Genomic DNA, 20,918 nt, shown 5'->3' with positions numbered 1-20,918 from the left:
TTCAGTAGTTTCTGAGAAAATTGCAAGTAAAATCATAGCGATATCTAGAGACGGAGTTCAGCACGCGTACGGAAATCTGTTCAATTACGAGCGCGAGCTGCATGCTAATTGGCTGTGAATTGTTCGTCAACACTCGAAACCAGGAAGTGTTTGTGGCCATCTTGTGGCTCGCTAGAACCGAGTCACAAGAAAACAGTAAAACAAAGTTGAGAAATAAGGGAAGGGGGTAGGCTAGAGACATTCTGACCCTCTAGGCTTGCTCAGGGGGTCGTATATCGATGTTTAGGCTCTATTTTTTATTTTTTAAAGAAAAATCGTGGCGTACGCATTTGGAAATACGTAGAATTAGGAGCTGGATGCTGATTGGCTGTCAATACTCCAAACCAGGAAATGTTGTCAGCCATCTTGTTTGTCGGGAGAGCAGAGTCACAAGAAAACAGGAAAAGAAAGTTGAGAAATAAGGAAAGGGGGCAGGGTAGAAAGATTCTTACCCTATAGTCTTGGTCAGGGGGAGGTACATGGATATTTAGGCTCAATTTTATTTATTTTTAAATAAAAATGGCGGGGTACTCATGCAGTACTTGTACGCTGTGGAAAAGGTAAAAAAAAGTAGAAGTTCGTTTTATTCATTAGGTCCCGGGGGGGCAAATTACGGGGGGAATTTTTCTGCATAATGGGGGCTTGTAAGGTGCCCCGAGCACTGGGGAACGGTAGTCCTCTGATTTTAATTTGAAGTATGCTGGGGGAGGGTTACGGTCCTACTCCCCGCAGTCTCGGTGAGCGGCAGCCCTGTTGTGGGAAGTAATCGATGACACCAGAATAGATGAAAGATGTATTTATTATGAAAGTAACAAGGGCCCACAGGGAGCCAGAAGATAAAGGTACAATCTCAACAACCCCTCGGTCTTTTTAAAAAGAAATATATGCTTTGATCTCTCTCTCTCTCTTTCCCCGTACACATCGCAGGGAACGCTTCATTTCTGGGGCAGTGATATGTAAAATGACCTTCCAGCTCCGGGTACCTGCATTGTCTGGAATTTTTTATTACTGTTGGGAGGGTGGGCTTGATAATACGTCCTTGTAAAGCCTATGTTCTGGTGTTAACATGGGCTTCTATGGGAAATAACAAGGCTGTATTATCAAGCTCATTATCGCCGTTTTATGGGCAGTTTCCTGTCAATAAAACGGTGATAATTTTAACACCGGTCCTTGATAATATGCACCTAAGTTTACTGGTCAAAAGAAGAGAGCAATGGGCCATATTATCAACAAAAGGCGATACATTATCGCTGTTTTTATCGGCAGGAAACTGTCGATAAAGATGCGATAATGAGCTTGATAATATATCCTTGTGAATTGCCATAGAAGCTCATGTTGACACTTGAACTTGGGCTGTTATAGGAATTTACAGGGGCCTATTATCAAGCCCATTATCTGCGCTTTAGCAGCAGTTTTAAGCCGATAAAAGCGGCGATAATGTATCACCCTTTACTGATGATATGGCACTGATGGGCATATTATCAAGGACCGGTGTTAAAATTATCATTGTTTTATGGGCAGGAAAGTGCCGATAAAGCGGCGAAAATGGTCTTGATAATACGCCCTTGTTAATTCTCATAGAAGCCCATGTTCTGGTGTTAGCATGGCCTTCTATGGGAATGTACAAGGACGTATTATCAAGCCCAGACGCGGCCCTTGGAGGGAGTTGCGGTGGGACAGGTGGGGCAGGGGAGGGGCAGGGGGGGGTGATAAAGAACGGAATCTGGATGATTGTAGGCAAGTAAACAATTAAATTAATTAACGAAATTCTGGCTATATTATCAACAACATAAGGCGATACATAAATGCCGCTTTTATTGGCAGGAGACTGATGATAAAGCGGCGATAATGGTCTTTATAATGTGCCGTTGTGAATTGCCATAGCAGCCCATGGTAATAGTAGAACCTGGACTGCTATGGGAACTTACAAGGGCCTACTATGAAGCCCATTATCACAGCTTTATCGGCAGTTACTGGCGTTTTAAAGTGGCGGTAATGGATCGCCTTTTGTTGATAATATGCCCTTTCATTTCCATGATAGTATGTAAAATTATCCTTTTTTTGTGTAGCAGTTATACTCTCTACGCATGCGCAGCCTCGTTTCAAAGCTGACGTTTTTTTCTTTTTCTTCAAGTTCAACAACAAAGCTTTCTTTATTGCAGGTAATAAATTTGGCGCTTTGTTTTCCCGGGTCGGGTGTGTCATCCTCTGTTGTACTTTTATATATATTAATAATCGTATTTTTTCTACATTTATTTGGAACGTAGTGTCGAGGCGCCAAAAGTTGATGAGGTACTCCGTCGACCGCCATTTTAGTAGTTTTTCACTGTTGTTTTTATTATATCTGTTACTTTCATTTTATCGTCCTCCTATTTTCTTTGTGATCGATGAGATTTCGAGGCAGAGACACCACGGTGTTTGTCCTTAAACTCTGATGTTATCAGACTTGGTCATACGTATACCTAAAAACGAATTTGAAGGATTTAAGTCACAGCCATTACAACGCGTGTACGTCAACACAAAGACATTATTAAGATTATCGCTGCTTTTATCGGGAGGAAAACTGACGATAAAGTGGTGATAAAGGGCTTGATAATAGGCCCTTGTGAATTCCCATAAGAGCCCAAGTTAGCACCAGAACCTGGGCTGCTATGGGAATTTCCAAGGCCCTATTACCAAGCCCATTATCGCTGTTTTATTGGAATTTTCCTGCCGATAAAAGCGGCGATAATGTATCGCTTTTTGTTGATAATATGCCACTTTGTTTCGTGCTATGCATCGCATTTTGCGATGCAGGGTGCAGGATCCGAAATTCATTTTATAAATTTAACTAGCAGCCCGTCCCGACCTTGTCCGGGAGCAATCAGGCTTCCCCGACCCCCGCCTACCCCGACATTGGCCATCAGCCCGGGCCCCCGCCCGCTCCGTCCCCCGGCTGCCCCGACCCCCGCCTGCCTTACATTGTCCTCCGGAGGCTAACCTCACACAATTATGCCAGAGGCCCAGTGTTGCAGTGGTGGCCAGCAGCAGCGCCTGAGGCACTGGGAACTTTCTGGGTAAGTGGGGCTCTGGCGCTCTGTTTGCAGGGAGGCGAGGATGAGCAGAGGTTGCAGGGATAAGAGTAGGAGTTCAGAGTATGGAGCGGCCGGCGAGAGTCGGGAGCTTGAGCACAATTATGCCAGATGGTCCCCTGCCTGTCCCGACCCCCGCCTGCCCTGACATTGTCCCCCGGAGCATTTTTGTTGTAACTCCCCGTCCCCCGTGTGCTCCGACCCCCGCCTGCCCCGACATTGTTCTCCAGAGCCGAACCTCAGCAGCAGATCTGCAGTTCAGTGCTCCTCGCCGCTCCGCCAGTCCGCTGCTGCTCACCGCCTGTGTGCCGCTCGTCAGTGCTCCTCCCCCGCGCCATGTCCGCCGCTCAGCCGCTGCTCCTCAGTTCAGTGCTCCTCGCTGCTCCGCCGGTCTGCTGCTGCTCACTGCCTTTGTGCCGTTCGTCAGTGCTCCTCCCCCACGCCATGCCCGCCGCTCAGCCGCCGCTCCTAAGTTCAGTGCTCCTCGCCGCTCCGCCGGTCTGCTACTGCTCACCGCCTGTGTGCCGCTTGTCAGTGCTCCTCCCCCGCGCCATGCCGGCCGCTCCACTTCACGTTCCTCCTGCTCCTGGACGACGTCAGCACGCAGGTCGAGGCCGGCGCTCCTTCCAGGGGACTACTTTTTTTTAAATGTAAATCTTTTAAATATAACATATTTTTTAAATTTATATAGCCTATGTCCATCTGCACACCCTGAGGATTCCAACGATGTATCGGGTGTGTGGATTGGCGCTGTGGTTCCCGAGTTTACCCGCCTCAAAGCCTCAAAGTTCTTCATTTATAATAGTAGTATAGATTGTTTACTTACCTGCAATCATCCACATTCTGCTGTTTATAACCCCCCATCCTGCCCCTCCCCCAAACCACTTGCCTACCTTACCACAACTCCCTCCACGGGCCGCGAGTCAGTGACTTGTTCTTACCTTAAGGATAATAAATTTTAAAAAAGTATATATTATAAAATTGTCACCTGTGGAAGATACAAAAAAACACAGTTACTAGATATATTTTACAACACAAACTAAGTTGTTAAACATTTCATTTGCCTTTTCTGCTGTTCTCAGAATATATTGAATTTCACTACAAACAGTGAGTTCAATAGTACTCATCACATAACAGCGGGCAAAAAAAGACAATCCATAAGGATATCTTAAAAAAACCCAGTCAACATTCTCAATAACAATATAAAAAATAGAAACAAAACATATCTTAAATGTTTTTTTCTAAGAGCAATTTCTTACGTAAAGATAACATATCTCAAAGAATCATAAAATACCAATACATTTTGATAAATTTTCTTACACTGTAAATAATGTTACTTGCAAGTAGATGATGACAAAATACACAGCAAAAAGTCCTTAATGGTTTTGCACATTTTTCCTTACGGCCAAATAGTATGAATCAAGTCCTTTGTTTGGAAGTTGTTCCATAGTAATCCTGAACGTCCGCCTCCCAGTTTTTTGATCCAAAACCTCCGACATCATCTACGGGTCCCCCAGGACTCATCCATCAGTCTGACGCTGTTCAACGTCTACATGGCCACCCTAACACAAGTAGCCACCATCACAACTTCAACAACATCTCCTATACAAAGAACACCCAGCTCATTCTCTTCCTCACCAAGAAGGCACATACCACCAAAAGCAACCTCCACAACACAATGAAGAATGTCATTAAGTACATAAAGAGCAGCACTGTAAACACAAACTGGCAGAAGATGAAGGTACTCATCCTCAGACCCACTCCATCAGGCTCAGACAACTCCTGCTACCTGACTACAGTGTGAAGAGTACCAACACCTACCAACCATGTGCACAACATAGGATTCAACCTCAACTGCTTTTTCTCCATGTGTAAGCAAGTCTACACCGTGTCCTTGTACTGCTATAACACCCTGCACATGCTCCGCCACATTTACAAGTGGATCGTAACAAATAGAAGAAGAACAGTGACACAGGCCCTAATCAGCAGCAGACTGCATTGTGGTAAAACACTCTACACATGAATTCTAGCCAAACGCCAACAACAACTACAACAAATCCAAAAGACCACTATGTGACTGATCATCAATATCCCTGGCTCTTCAATATCCCTACACTGCCTCAATATCAACAAAACGATCATCTTCAAGTTCCTCACTCTCATTTACAAAATACTTTACAACACCAGACTTATGTACCTTAACAGCAGTAATCCTAAAGGGAAAATTTTGATCTTAACCTTTTGTCTTTAAAAATATTAGGTAAGAATTTGGTAACTCGTTGGGCAAACGTTGCTTAAAAACTAATTGAGTATCATTACACTTTATGCAACCTTTCAGACATTTTAAATAAACAATGTAATGTCCAGATGCGGTAAAAGGTCCATCATGAAAAATAATAGCAACAGCTTTAAAAGTTCTTCCTGATATTGAGCATTGACCAGCTACAACATTTTTAATTAAAGTTTTCAATTTTGTTCCATCAGTTCTACAACATTGCAGCATTAAAATAACATACTGTCCATATCTTTGTATAAATAATGTTGATGACATTTCTGATTTACATTGGCTACACTCCATGTTTTGACTTGCTCCTCTAATTAGATTGTTAAAGGACACTGATTCACAGTCAGGTAAAGTCAAATATATGAATCTCTCAGTGTCTATGTCAGTGCTACATGTAAACCAACAATTACGACAGTCATGATGCCATTTATAAGAAAGATGATTCAGAAAAGGGGGTGGTGATGAACAGAGTGTCTGAATTAAGCAGACCACTCTTACCCAGTCCAAAGATCAGGGCTTGATCCATCACCGTTTTTTAGCTCACTGCACCATCCCAGCTCAGAACTTGGCTATATGCAAATTAGTCTGACCCTGGCCCAGTGCATCATGGGAACAGGGCAGACCAAACTACCAAGCCAATTCTTATACTGGGAAGGAAACAAGCTACCGGGGACCGGTTTCTGGCATTTCAGCCGTCTTCGGCCCGGCTTGCTTGTATCCTGATGGTGCAATGAGCTAGGGACTCACATCTGAGTATACCTTTCCACGCTTATGGTGGACAAAAATGATTCAGAAAAGGGGGTGGTGATGAACAGAGTGTCTGAATTAAGCAGACCACTCTTACCCAGTCCAAAGATCAGGGCTTGATCCATCACCGTTTTAGCTCACTGCACCATCCCAGCTCAGAACTTGGCTATATGCAAATTAGTCTGACCCTGGCCCAGTGCATCATGGGAACAGGGCAGACCAAACTACCAAGCCAATTCTTATACTGGGAAGGAAACAAGCTACCGGGGACCGGTTTCTGGCATTTCAGCCGTCTTCGGCCCGGCTTGCTTGTATCCTGATGGTGCAATGAGCTAGGGACTCACATCTGAGTATACCCTTCCACGCTTATGGTGGACAAAAATGATTCAGAAAAGGGGGTGGTGATCACCACCCCCTTTTGAACCGCTTTTGGCCGCCATAAGTGTGGCATGGTATACTCAGACGTGAGTCCCTTGCTCACTTTGCCACTGGATTCAAGCAAGCCGGGCCGAAGACGGCTGAAATGCCAGAAACCGGTCCCCTGTAGCTTTTCTCCTTTCTAGTGAAGCATTGGCTTGGTAGTTTAGTCTGCCCTGTTCCCATGATGCACTGGGCCAGGGACAGACTGATTTGCATATAGCCAGGTTCTGAGCTGGGATGGTGCAGTGAGATAAATAACGGTGATGGATCAAGCCCTGATCTTTGGACTGGGTAAGAGTGGTCTGCTTAATTCAGGCACTCTGTTCATTACCACCCCCTTTTCTGAATCATTTATAAGAAAGGCCACAAAGGTTTTCAACATCTATACCTTCATCTTCCAGCACACCAAGCATAAACATTAAAAATTCCTGGCAATCATGCTGAATATTCTGTGTAAATTGACTAGAACCAGAACATATGTCCAAAACATTTCGAATATCGGAAACACTTTGTATTTTACTTTTATCACTAGTACATTTTTCATAAACAGAATTCAACAATGAACAGAATATTTTGTCCTGATTTTCTACAATTTGCTGTTGGAAACTTTAAAGAAAAAAAACAACATTAACAACTACATTAGCATAGCAGTTGACACCAGAACTATTTTCAAACCGATAACCAACATTCTCTCCAACACTGTCCTTTGTCTTTTTGCTTGGAGGCGCAACTTCATCTTGTTTTTTTTCTTTCTCTACAGTTTCAGAACAGATATTCTGAAGTCTTCTTTTTCTACCTACCACACGCTTTTCAATCATTGGATATTGACCTAAATTGGTTGCATATTCTCCTCTTAACCTATTATACTCTTTCACACAGTTTGTATCTGCAGAAACTTTTGTCTCATCAAAATCAATCAAGTATAATCCAGATAAAGTTTTGACTCGAGACAAAGCAACATATGACATACCTTCTTTAAACACGGTACTTCCAATATTTACTAAAGCACAATCTACACTTAAACCTTGAGATTTATGAATGGTCACTGCATATGCCAACAAACAGGAAACTGTTTTCTGCAGACATACAAATCTTTTACAAGCAAAAAACAAGGTGCACAATGACTAACTTGTTGTACTTCAGCAATTTCATCAATTTTGACATGGTCAGTGATGGCTACCGCCCCCCTCCCTGTGTACCCACATCAACCCAAAACACATTGACACGGAACATGATTTGTCTTTGGAAGGCAGGGGATCGCAAGACCCCCCGGCCGTATTTATTAAGATACAAAATAATAAAATTGTTAAACAAAATATACAATTTTTTATGCAAAAATATTCAGGAACATTAGATACAATCATATCGACAAGTATGATTGGCTAACCTTAACAAGATTCTAATACAGCTTGTTTCTTAACCGAATCTAACATCCTCATCTGAAGATTTTTGCATACTAACATTTATGGCCATACGGCAAGGTCGCTAACCGGTGTCAGGTCTTACAAGCTGCGCCCTTACCGCAGGTGCCATGCGCAGCAGCCGAGCCCGTTAATTACCCGGTCCACCCGTGCAGCCGAGCCCGTTAATTACTCGGTCCACCCATGCAGCCGAGCCCGTTAATTACCTGCCCCTGAAGTTCTAGGAGGGGCAAGTGACCCCTCCTCCCCCTGGGCGGACACCTCCAAAGGATGATGCCGCCTCCTCAGACCTTAAAATAGCTGCTCACCGGTCATGCCCTTACCGCCACAGGCCAGCATTGTTACCCAACGATCTGGCCTCCCCCCTTCCTACTCCTAAGAAAGGTCATATTCACCTCGCAAATCCCTCTAGCCATGCCAATATGTTATTTGACCACAGGACATTCCCGGCCTCATTCAAGTGTACCCCGTCCCCTAGGTAGAAATGCTCCCCCCAAATACACCCGTGGGGAATCGTCTGCAACCGGGGGGCTCAAAATAATTTGTCCAACTGTGTGTTGATCCTCTTTACTGAGTGATTCAACGCCTTGACCGAGTCCCCCTCTCACCACTGCCACCGAGGAATAAGTTGCGACCAAACTACTGTGCAACCCGCGCATGTCCTGGACACCCACCCCGCAGTGGAGATGATTTCCCCTATCAGGATGCGCCTACCCAGTTAAGCCAAATCGTTCTCCCCCAGGTGAAGTATCACCACTGACGGGGGGGCGGGTTGCTGAGATAGGAGTTCCCGAAAGTAATCTTTGAACTGTCTGATGCATAAGCCTCCCCTCCCAAAGAAGGACACAGAAAACCCCTTTTCCTCGGCCCTTCTCTTCCTTTCACCTGAAAGAAACATATGCTTAGCGCGCCGCAAATAAGAGTGGCCCACAACCCAAGTCACCAATGTCCGTTGATCTTCTCGTTGCTTGTGTTGAGATGTTGTCGTTTCTTGCCGACATTCGGCGAGTTCCTCCCCCGCGTGACAGGTTTGAGAAACTGCAAAACCAGAAAAATACCAAGTGTGAGTCATCTTGCCATGTTATAACATGTCAATACATACATATCGTTTGTAACATTCAGACGACCATCTCCCAATTCTTTTAACCTTTTCTACTGGGAGTCCCCTTACAACTGCCTCAGTTGCTGCCCAAATTCTGAAAGAATGGGTGCCAAATTCCGTCGGATACAAGCCTGCTTTTGCGACCGCCAACTCCAGGACTCTCCTAAACTGATACCTGGTCAATGGTGTACCATCCGTGTGACACAATAGTGCCCCCCCCCCGGCGTACCCTCCCGCTGCCTTCTAAAAGCCTCTACATGCGAGACCGGGCAGCAAGGGTTGGTCCGAACCCGGTGGAGCACTATGGTATTCCCCCGTCCCTCCTGGTCGGTTTTTGATCTTTGAATTGTCACTCACATTGTATCTTCTTCGATCACAACGCAGGCCACTTGAAGGCTGCCCTGCTTATCACCTTTTGACACTGCTACCAGCTCGCCTATCCTTAGAGTTCCATAGAACGCTAATGCGAACACAGCTTTGAACAACAGCACCTCTCATGTTGAGCTACAGACGCCCTGAAGTACCAACAATAGGGCTGCGAGCCTTACCAGTCCGATCGGCTTTCTCGCATCCATCGAGTGTCCCTGTAGGCGGCGCCAACCCCTCAATGCCTTGCGCACTACAAAAGTGTTCGTAGGGTCCCTCATGCCCTTGGCTTGCGCGAAGAAGGAAACTGCCGCCCTGTGCCTATTTGCAGATGCCACCGAGCGCCCTTCCTTGTGCATCAATTCTAAGTATGCCACAAAACTTTCCTCCTGCGCCCAGCTAACCTCCCACCTGTGCCCCAAGAAAGTACAGTAAGACAAGAATGCCCCTTCGTATGCTGTCTTGGTCCTGGGAGCTAATCTAGATGCCACGAGGTGCGGTAGTCTGGGGCACCAATCCGCCAGAGAGCAACCGGGAAAGGTGCTGGCGAGGGATCTGCTGCTGGAAGCTGCTCCCTGAATACCTGCATTTTAAAGCGAGAAAGGGCGTCAGTATGAATGGACATTGTGCCGTTTGCTGGTGAATGCATTCCACCACGCTCATGTTATCCGACCAGAACACCACCGACTGATTGCATAGGTGCTCCGGCCAAACCATCAATGCTACCCATATCGGGAACAGTTCTAGAAAACCGATGTTGGAGGTCAAACCCCACGACCTCCACTCCTCAGGCCATCTATGGGCGACCCACTTGGTCCCGAGGATGGCGCCAAAGCCCACGCTACCAGCAGCGTCTGTCCATAAACCCAACTCTGCTGATGTCGTGGGGGGGCCGGTCCACACTATCCTGCCATAAAAGTCCTCCAGGAATGCCATCCATATCCGCATATCCTGGCGAACCTCGGATGACAACCTAGTGCGGTGATGTTTCTCTCGCAATCCCTTCATGGCTTGGGCAATCGAGCGAGAGAAGGGGCGTGCCATTGGGACGACCCGTAATGCAAAGTTCAGTTGACCCACCTTCTCTTGTAGTTGTTGTAAGGTAACTTTTACTTTGAGTAGGCACTGGCGCAGCGCCGCCTTAAACCTAGACACTTTGTCTTTCGGTAAACTGAAGCACCCTTCCAATTAGTCTATTTCAAAACCCAGGAATTCCAAACAGGTGGACGGGCCAACCGTCTTCCCAGGCGCTAGCGGAACCCCGAAAGCCCGCATGAGCACGCAAAATTCCTGCAATGCCCAAGCACACTCCCGAGTCCCCGCCGCTCCCAGAAAAAGGAAGTCGTCCAAATAATGCATGACCTGTTTGTGGCCCGTGGACTGCCTCATGACCCATTCTAGAAAAGAGCTAAAAGTCTCAAAGTATGCACATGAACTGGAACAACCCATAGGCATGCATTTATCCATGTAAAATGTGCCTTCAAAGGCGAAACCAAGGAGGTATTGGTCCAAAGGATGTACCGGTAGAAGACGAAAAGCAGATTCAATGTCCAACTTAGCCATTAGTGTGCCCCGCCCCAATCCTCGCAATAGTTCCACTGCCTGTTTAAATGAAGCGTACTTCACACTACAAATACCCTCATCTATAGCATCATTCAAGGAAGCCCCTCTTGGTGCCGATAAGTTGTGAATCAGTCTAAACTCGCCCTTTTCTTTCTTGGGTACTACACCCAATGGTGAACACACAAAGTCGGGCACTGGCACCTCCTGGAATGGCCCAGCTTTCCTGCCCATGGACAACTCCTTTTCAATCTTAGCAATCACTACTGCAGGGTTATGCTGTACCGATAGCTGATTCCTACAATGAGCGCTGCCTGTGTATCCCCCTGCTGGGATCCGGAAACCTTGGGAGAAACCTTCCTGTAGCAGGGCGGCCGCTGCGTGGTCTGGGTATCTGTTCAACCATGGGATCATTGCCAAGACGTCAATGGGAGAGGGACCAACCGTGCCTTCTACACTATTCAGGTTTCTTCTCCTCTTTCTGACTTTGATTACCATTTCTCGATCTGCATGTTGTTTCGGGATGGGAGGTGTGACCGCAAATTGCGCAGGCATGTCTGAATTTACACGTGCCTTCCGGCCTCGCACAGGAGCGCTTATTAAAGTCCCAGCACACACCCTTCCTTTCTCCACCGCCCCCCCTATTTTTCCCCGGGAACTCATTCCCCTGTGCTGACCGAAAGGGCTGCTGGGGTTTTGCGGAGAACACATTGGCTACACTAGTGGGCTGGGCCGGGGCCGTGTTCCCCGAGAACTGCTTATGCCAGGACAGCGAGTCAACCTTGTCCCGTGTCAATGACAAGTCAAATTCCTTAGATTTCCTGAAATTCACATCATATTCCTTCCATGCCTCCCCAGGGTACTGCTCGCTCCACCCTACAATCCTGCTCTAGTAGCAACCCATTGCTGCCAGTACATTAGGAGGGCGTTCAACAGTGATAGTCGTAAGGATGGAGAAGGCCCTTATTCAATTAATCAAAGTTTCCTCCACCCTGAATTTAGCACACTGTACTCTCCATTCACTAGGGTGCATCCATTCTTTAAGTACTTTGGCATTCTCCATTTCCCTATTGTCCAATAACAGCGAAAAAATATAAATATACTTTCCCGCCCAAATCATTTCCTTTACAGCCCGAGAAACATGTTGTGCTAAATTCTCGCTCCTAGACGGGATTGAACCGTCGCCCAAGACAGGCAAAGCCACCTCCTTACCATTACCGGATGCTGGAGCCGGTCCACCGTCGCTTCCGTTCGGTTGGGCGGTATTCATACCTGCAGAAGAAGGAGAAGAGGAGCCCGCAGCCCCACCAGCAACTGTTGCCGCCCTAATTTTTTCCACCATCTTAGCCGCCTCAGCGGTATGATCCAGCATTGACGGCAACACACCCCCCTTCTGTAGCCAAGGGAGTATAGCCGCTATCAGCGCTTTTAGCTCGGGCGGGATTGGAGATTCAGAATTCGGCACTGCTGCCGGCACCACCAGCGGGAGGGGATCTATGGGTTCTGGCACGGGGGCCAACGTAAGCGGCAAAACAGGGGAAGGCAGGGCCAGCCCCACAGGCGGGGCCCCCGATGGCAAAGCAGGAGTCGGTGCCACGGGAGCCGGGACTACCGGCTCGGGGGTAGTGGTAACAGCCATAGGTGCAGGAGCGGGTGCGCTGCGCCTAGATCTCTTGGCCTTGCTCCTTTTAGGTGAGGAGTCGGAATCCCCATTTGGCAAAGGTGCCATAATCTGCCGTTTGGGCCCACCATGTGGGCCCGCAATATCATCAATCCTCTCCATCATGCGAGCCTCTAGGCTATCAACCTTACCCAATCTCTTATCAATGGCATTCATTCTACGCATCATGGCTTGCATCATCATCTCCATTTTTGTCCCCTTAGCCCCCTTAGCTCCCGGCATTTTGCTGCCCACTGTCCAAAACTCTTACTGCCCGGATTCGCAACCCGTGCTCCTTGTACCTTCACCAGACGGAGGATACGCAGGGGAGCGTGGGCACCAAGCAACTGCAACCGCAACACACCGGCTAATCCGACAGTTAGGGGTGGCCAAACTCTAACGTAGACCCACCTGGCAGCCACTAGAAGCAATGAAATGCGAGCCCCCCGCTCTCCTCTCACTGTCGACGTCCTGAGTGTTCTACGTCCCGTATTTCAACCACCAACTGTAACCCGGATTATCAGATGAAAGCCCCGGCACGTACGATCCATGCTCAGACTGTCTGCTTCTAATGTCGCGCTCACCCACACTCCAGCGGCAATCCTTGACCTGAAAGATGAGAACAGAAAATTAGGAGGCCCTGAGCGCGGGGCACGACCAGTGTGGGCGAGCGTCCAGGCGACAAGAAGGGCCACCTGAGCGCTCCCCCTCCTTTATTCCTGGGAACGTGGGGAGAGGGTGGGCTGCCCCCTCCCCCCGCCCCTAGCCGCCCGCCCCTCTGACCCGGAAGTCTGCACAACGCCTTCCGGGTCAGGGATCGGGCGCCGGCCAACCGGTGGTGTGGTGCACACCTCCCGTATAATCATTGGACGCCGGGAGATCACGCCCCCCCACCACTGGGAGGCAAGGGGAGAGGGGATCGCCGCACCGCCATGCGGGCAGGGGGGCCGAGGGCCCCCCCTTTTCATTTTCAAAAATTCAATGCCAGCTCTGTTTACATAATTAACAAAATCAACAATTTTACCCATTGCTCCATTTACTAAACCTTTTTGCACATTCAAATCACGTCGCAAAATTACCCTGCAATTTACACATGCAAATTCTTTTCTAAACCAGCAGTTTTACTTATCGATTTCTCTAAAGAATCCAATTTCCTCTTCAAGTTTTCACTCAAAATAATACTGATTCCTTCATGTTCTATTTTATCAATTGCTTCCAATTTTATAATTTCTTCGTTTTCCAACTTTAACATTTCTTCATTGAATATAGAACATTCACGCAGTGTTGGCATTAAACAGATTACAGATTTGTTTTCTGCAATTCTCATGTGTATTTTCTCTGGGACAATATTAGCATTTGGAAACAAATTGGAAAGTAATCGTGTCTGTAAAGCTTGTTTGTCATGTTCGGTCAATTTTCCAATTCTTATATCTTGAAGAATAGTTGACCAAATGTTTACATTGCCAATACTCCCCAAAGACTTTCTAGCATCTTCATGTACCTGTGTTTTAAAGACTGGCTGTCCTTTTACAGGAGTAAGTTGTAGAAGATCTCCAAAAACTATGACGTGTTATCCTCCGAATAATACATCATACTCTGTTTTAAGAATTTGCTACATTCTTAGATGCACAAAGGTAAGCATTAAGTTTGAGACCATGCTTACCTCATCAATAATGAGAAGCTTCATTTTCTTCAACACTCTTAACACTTCATAAGAAGCTGTGCTGACCGGGTTTTTGGTTCTATTTCTGAGTGATGGTGACTTTAAGCTTGCTAACATCCTAGATCCCTATTCTTAGCTTGTTTTGGCTTTTTTTGGTCCTTTTCAGGCCTCTTTTCATACCTAGAAGCATAAACTAGAGGATAGCCGCTTTATATGATGATAGATCCCTTATTTCTGACTCTAATCCATTTAATGACTATTGGCTTTGACATTATTATGTGTCCTTTCATTATTCTACCTATAGTAGAGGGTGGATCCTGTAGTTCTGACTTTATATTATCTATTGGTAGGGTTTGTGTATAGATCTAAGTGTCTATTTCATCCTTTTCGGGCCTACAAGGCCCAGAACCAGAGAGACTCCATTTTGCTTTCTGCCTCTGCAGACTGAGATGCATGTAGGTCAAGTGTGATGTTTTAGTTATGAGGTGTTGTTCACTTGGAGAGAACCGGCCTGGGCCGGCCCTTTTCGGTAGACTGTATTTTTTTTGTGTCGAAGACACCACAAAAGGTCGGCCGGCTGGGTGTGTGTCCTTGGCGCGGAGTGGTGCAGGGATCTGATGGGCGGCAGGCTGCTGACTGGAACTTTCCACTAGGGGAGGGCATTTCATATTAACGAAGTGCAGAAGAGGCAGAGTGTTCAGTTCAGTCGGTTTTTGGAATGGTAGAGTTCAGGTGGTGTTTGGAGCTGAAGAGAGAAGTCAGATGGTGTTTGCAACTGAAGAGAGCAGTCAGATGATTTTTGGAGCTGAAGAAAGCAGTCAGAAGCAGTTACTTGTCAGAAAGAGTTGTGATCAGTTGGAGCAGGTAGTTAACAGCTGGAGTTTGGAGTGATACCTTTTGGAAGAGACTGAAGTTATATCGTGGATTAGTCTGTGGGAGCAGCTGGAGTGAGTTGGACATTGGAGCTGGAACAATCAGATAGAGTGAAGAAGCTAGTGGAGCGAACGGTTATCAGAGCAGCAGAAACTATATCATTAGACTGAAGCTGGAAGGTGAAGACAGTTCGTGGGAGAGAGGAATCCAGTGCAGAGTGATCGGCGCAGATGTGTGTCCAAGAGTACAGGGGAGAATCTGAGATGAGCCAAGGCTCAGACGAGAGAGGAACCCAGATGACAGCTAGAACAAGACTTCATAATAATCAGGTGATACCTGCCCTGTTATATTAGTGCCCATATATATATATATATATATATATATACATTAATCTTGTCCTTTATTTCCTAAGCTATATTCCCTACTGTATTGTTATACTGATTAATCCCTTTTCTTTCAGCGGTGTGCAGTCTGTTGTAATCCATTTCCCTTTTTAGCTATCTACAGTTCCTGTCAGCTATATGTGGACGTGTTAGTAATAAAGCTTTATTCCTTGGATGTGTCTATTTCCCTTTACTTTTCAGGCTATGTCTAGATTGCTAGTTATTGTGATGTTATAATTTGATATTGTGTAATAAAGGGACCCCAGTTCTTAGTGAACCATTGGGTAACTGTTGTTTTCTTATAATAAAGTTAACCTTTCTTCTAGTCAGATGCTGTTATGTGGACGGATGCATCTCCCGTCCGGGTAAATGGTAACTGAGCAAGGGAGCAGGGGGCACTTGAATTAGAGAATAACCTTTGCATATTGTAATTTGGCCATTCTTGTGTGAGAGAATTAAACTGTCTATCTATCATATAACCTTTAATATTACATCCCCAGTAGATATTAGATATATAGAGAAACTTCCCAAACGAGAGAGAGAGAGCTGAAGGTATTCATAGGACAGAGATTGCTGCTAGAGAGAGTGGCATTAGTGAGAGCATTGATTACGATCAATGTGTATACCCACAGGATTGTGGCTTGTGAAAGCACCGGAAGGACACGGTGCATAGTGAGATTGCTGAGAGAGAATGGCATTAGTGAGAACACTGATTGTGGTCAGTGTGTATACCCACAGGATTGTGGCTTGTGTGAGAAAGTGAGAGCATTGATTGTGATCAATGTGTATACGCACAGGATTGTGGCTTGAGTGAGCACTGATTGTGGTCAGTGTGTAATGGTAAGTAATCGGAACTGCCCCCTTCATTATGAGTAGAAGGGTAGCCTAGTCTGGGCCTGAGTTGCCGCGAGACTATAAGGTATGAGTGTGGTGTGGAATAATCAGTGAGTATTTCTAGTAATCCTATAGATTTAGTGGTGTTTTTGATGATATGAGTTTGTATATTGCTAATTCCCCATCCTCAGGTAGGTACCCAGGTGCCTTGGTAAGTCGGTCCTGAAGAGGGAGGTGGTTACGTTTTGGCTGGATTGGTGGTGTCTTGGTGAGCTAATTCTATCTGGTCCGAAAATCCGGTTGTTACAGAAGCTTCTCCAGATAGCTTGTGGTATTGTAATTTGTTGTCATGCTCTACTGGTAGCATTAATAAACGATGTAAAGTAATTCCTTTAATATTGTGTGCCGACAACCCAGTTGGAGCAGTGACAACACAAGACAAATGCGAGTCAGTTCTTTTCAGTAGAAAACTTGTGATTACTTTAATTAAAAAATCTTTTTCCTGTTCCAGCGTGTCCACTCACATACATACGGATAGGTTCAAATGCTCATATATTTCTTTCTGCTCAAGAGCAATCTCAGCTGCAATAGTAGCTTCTTGCTCAGTTTCGCCATTCAACATTTTGACATAATTAGCAAAAACAGGACATTCTATAGTACCTTTAGTTGCATTGAAGGAATCTTCATAGCTGTCAAAATCTCCAAGTAATTCCAATTCTGAACGCCATGGCTTGAAACGTTGCAAAAGAGCTAAATAGTAAAATTCCCTTTTGTTAGGTGTTTCGCTGTGGTAAATATAATTTACCGTACAAGTTTTTCCATATAATTACTGACAAGTAAAAGAATAGCTCAATCAAATGAGAGTCAGAGTCCGTGGGGTCTGAGTCATACGGGCTTTAATCGGGATGGCTCGAGCCATGGAAATCAATTCCATCAATACAAGGGTTCGGGGAATATGCAATGATGGCAAAAAGATGTCAACGATTTATTAACAGTACATGACATATATAGTAAAACTGTACAATGGCGATGGATACAGTAGGCGTGACAAGTGAAAAGAATATGATAAGAACACATGTGCGTAGCAAAAAGGCGTGTATAAGGGTGTGCAGAGGATTCTGCAGAGTCAGCTGGAAGTGCGGATGCGCGCGCAGCTAATATGACGTAACATAGACGTGTAACTGGGGAGAACTTTAACACTAGTAAAGGAGACAGAAGTCTGGGATGTCAGAACGACCTGGACCTATGAGATATCTGGTATCTTATGTTTGGAGGATGTATTATCTGGAGTAAAAGGTCTCTCGGATAGAAGCTATTCTATACTGAATGCTAGTGCGTGCATATGTGTCTACGTGTCTACGTGCAGGGCTATGGACCTACTATGGCAACGGGAACTGTAAATTACTTGCATGGAGACAGGAAGACTTGCTCTTTGCTCTGCAACCGGGGATATGTTTACCTAAATCACTAGACAGGAATGTGTTTTCGAGGAGGCTGAACAGATAACTTGAAGGCAAAATACTGTCTTGGCAGGCAGGCCAGGTTGAGCCAGGCACCGCTTCACTTGGCAGGAAGTAAGGCAGAGGTCAGGGATGCATCTCCACGCTGCAGCTTTCAGAGGCAGAGACAGAAGTGGTTCAAGGGCAGAAATCAGGGCCTAGCTCGGCAGAGCCAGGAAAACGTGAAAGTGCACCATGTAAAGACGTTGGCATGGCATGGTTAGGAACTGAATTATCAATCCATTCATGGTGGATCTGATAGAGGACATGTTGACGTTGGACGCAAATGTATTTGCGTCTTCAGATTCGGTTGCGGAGGGAAGTTACATGCACTTAAAACTCGTACATGGAGACATTGGGGTACACGTTAGGGGACATATCTGACCATTCCCTCCTTGTCCCCTACGGACCCTTCAAGATATATCTATTTTCATGAGACCATCTATTTGTTTGTATAACATCATCTGTTCTTCTTTCTTTATTCGGGAATGGGAACGTGAACTTGAGCGGGGAAATACAAGCTGTGGCGCACAAGCCGCAAATCGCTGGCCCACATTGAAGACACAGACAACAACTGAATACTATGGCCAATATAATCCCTAGGAATGACAGTAGCTTCCATCCCCAGGCTGTTATTACACTCCAGAGCCAACCGTACCAAGTCCAGGAGCCTGGGTTCTGATGTATCTGATGAGCAATTTCGTGAAGTCTGGTGATGGCCTTATAGACTGATGGCCCGTTATTAGGAATAAACACGCAACAACTGGATCCGATGACTCTACAAGCTCCGCCCCTATAGGCCAGGATGACGTCAAGGACAAGGCGGTTCTGAAGAACAACAAGTCTTATAGCAGACTGCTCCTCTGTTAAGTTGCCCAAAGCGGAAGTAGTCTCATTCACTACTGCTTCGAGGATTCTGGTTAATTTGCGTATCAGTTTACTATTTGAGACAGTGCCTAGATAAGGAAAGAATCCTTTATTGAAATCTGTATATTGTTCCCATGTAGTTTCAGTCTGATCAACGATTGGGAGACCTCTCCTTTGTCTAACGTGAGTGAGGCGGGAATTCCTGTGATAATCAGATGGGGCTAGAAAAACTGGTGGCAATAGGAATACAATGAAACAAGTACCATCCTAATCTAGAGGTAATCGTACATAGGCCATCTGGCCACAAATGAAATAGGAATGTCGGGAAGCTTTGAATGTAGACTTGCCTTCATCACTGAATTCGACCACAGTAGTACAGTCACTATGGCCTAGATGTACTGAACCATTCTTTCTGACGCATAATACACCCTTTGCTGGTAAAACTGATATAGATGGCAAGTCTGGACTAGTTTCTGACTGAACATTTAGAACCATGAGGTTAAGTGTAAAGTTACCTAATCCATACACTTCATTTTCTAGATCGGTCCCTGTCGTTTGTGGAAGACCTTCGTCTGGGAAACATGCTTTGTTCATGACTGTGTTCAGGTTCCCCCATATCCATTTGCCTTGGGAAACACGGGATTCAGTGTCTAAAGAGGATAATAAACTAAACCATGCACCACAGGAACCATTATGTGTAAACGGGTAAGGAAAGAGGGGCAGAGCTCCCTTGTAGTCCTGATAGGGAGGGAGTCGGCCACATATCCAACAATTGGTAGCATTGTTGATCTGGTGAGAATGGTGTAACATACGGATGAATGTATTGTTGCGCAGTGCAAGGCGATAAGACAATTCATGTGGGGGTAGTTCACTAAACGTGTGCTCTGCAGTGACATTAGAAAAAGAATGTGCAATGGGAAAGTACATATATAACATCCAACTGACACAGATTAACGTAAGACTCAGAAAGAACATAATAAGTAACGTGCAGATACAACGGCTTCGGAGATTTTTACAATAACGTTGTTTCTTGATCTCCTGTCTATCTCTCTCTCTATTGGGGTCTATCTTATACATGTCAGGAACCTGTCTAACCGCTTCACCCAGGAGGGGACTTAAACAATTAAACTGTCTGACTTACTAGACCTCAATTTCAATCGGTACTCCTGCTGAGGAGTTTTCTCTACCAGGGGGAGTTTGGTATCAGTGTCTGGAATGCGATAGTCCTGGGAATCAGTCTTTGGCGGAAGTCCATAAAACTTTTTGACGTGGCTCGAGTGGAGCCAGCCTTTTCTTCCCTCGATCTTGACTGCAGTCCTTGTAGTCAACAAAACGATCTTCGGCTCTTTCCAGCGGGGCTCCAGAGGGCTTGACCGATCAAAATTGCGGACTACGACGACATCTCCTGGGACCAGCTCATGCGGCTTCACCTCGGTGTTGTCTGGAAAGGCTGCCGCGACCTGTGAACGAGACGATAGTAGTGCAGACATCAAGGAAGCAAGGTAATCTGTCAGCATAGTACTGTCAACATCGGTTATTTTACGTGGCATAGGCGTCCCCCACATATTAGGAGGCCTACCAAAGACCACCTCATACGGGGATAGCCCTGTCCTAGAATGAGCTACCATTCGCATATAAAAGAGGGCAACTGGTAAAGCTACTATCCAATCTACTCCTTTCTCCTTACACACTTTGGCAAGACGGGTTTTCAGAGTCTGATTGTGTCTCTCTACTAATCCAGCTGCTTCAGGATGTCGAACACAGTGGAACTTCCATTGATAACCTAACAGAAGTGAAACCTGCTTCATGAGTTCAGACGAGAATGGCTGACCATTATCTGAATACACGACACGGGGCAAACCGTATCGTGGGAAGAATTCACGAACCAACTGCTTGGCAGTGGTCGGGGCAGTGTAATCTGGGACGGGATATGCTTCTGTCCATCGGGATAGGGCACATACAACTACGAGGACATACTTGAATCCTCGGCATCTGTCCATCTGGATATAATCCATCTGGAGGACTTCAAAAGGATGGTCGGGAGGATGAAATCCACCTCGTTCCACGGGAATACCTTTTCCTGGATTGAACTGACAACAGATCATGCAGGTACGCACTTTCTGTTTTGC

Source organism: Lissotriton vulgaris, chromosome 4_1 (assembly GCF_964263255.1).
Source record: "Lissotriton vulgaris chromosome 4_1, aLisVul1.2, whole genome shotgun sequence".
Lineage (NCBI taxonomy): Eukaryota > Metazoa > Chordata > Amphibia > Caudata > Salamandridae > Lissotriton > Lissotriton vulgaris.
Note: the sequence above shows the minus strand (reverse complement) of the source record.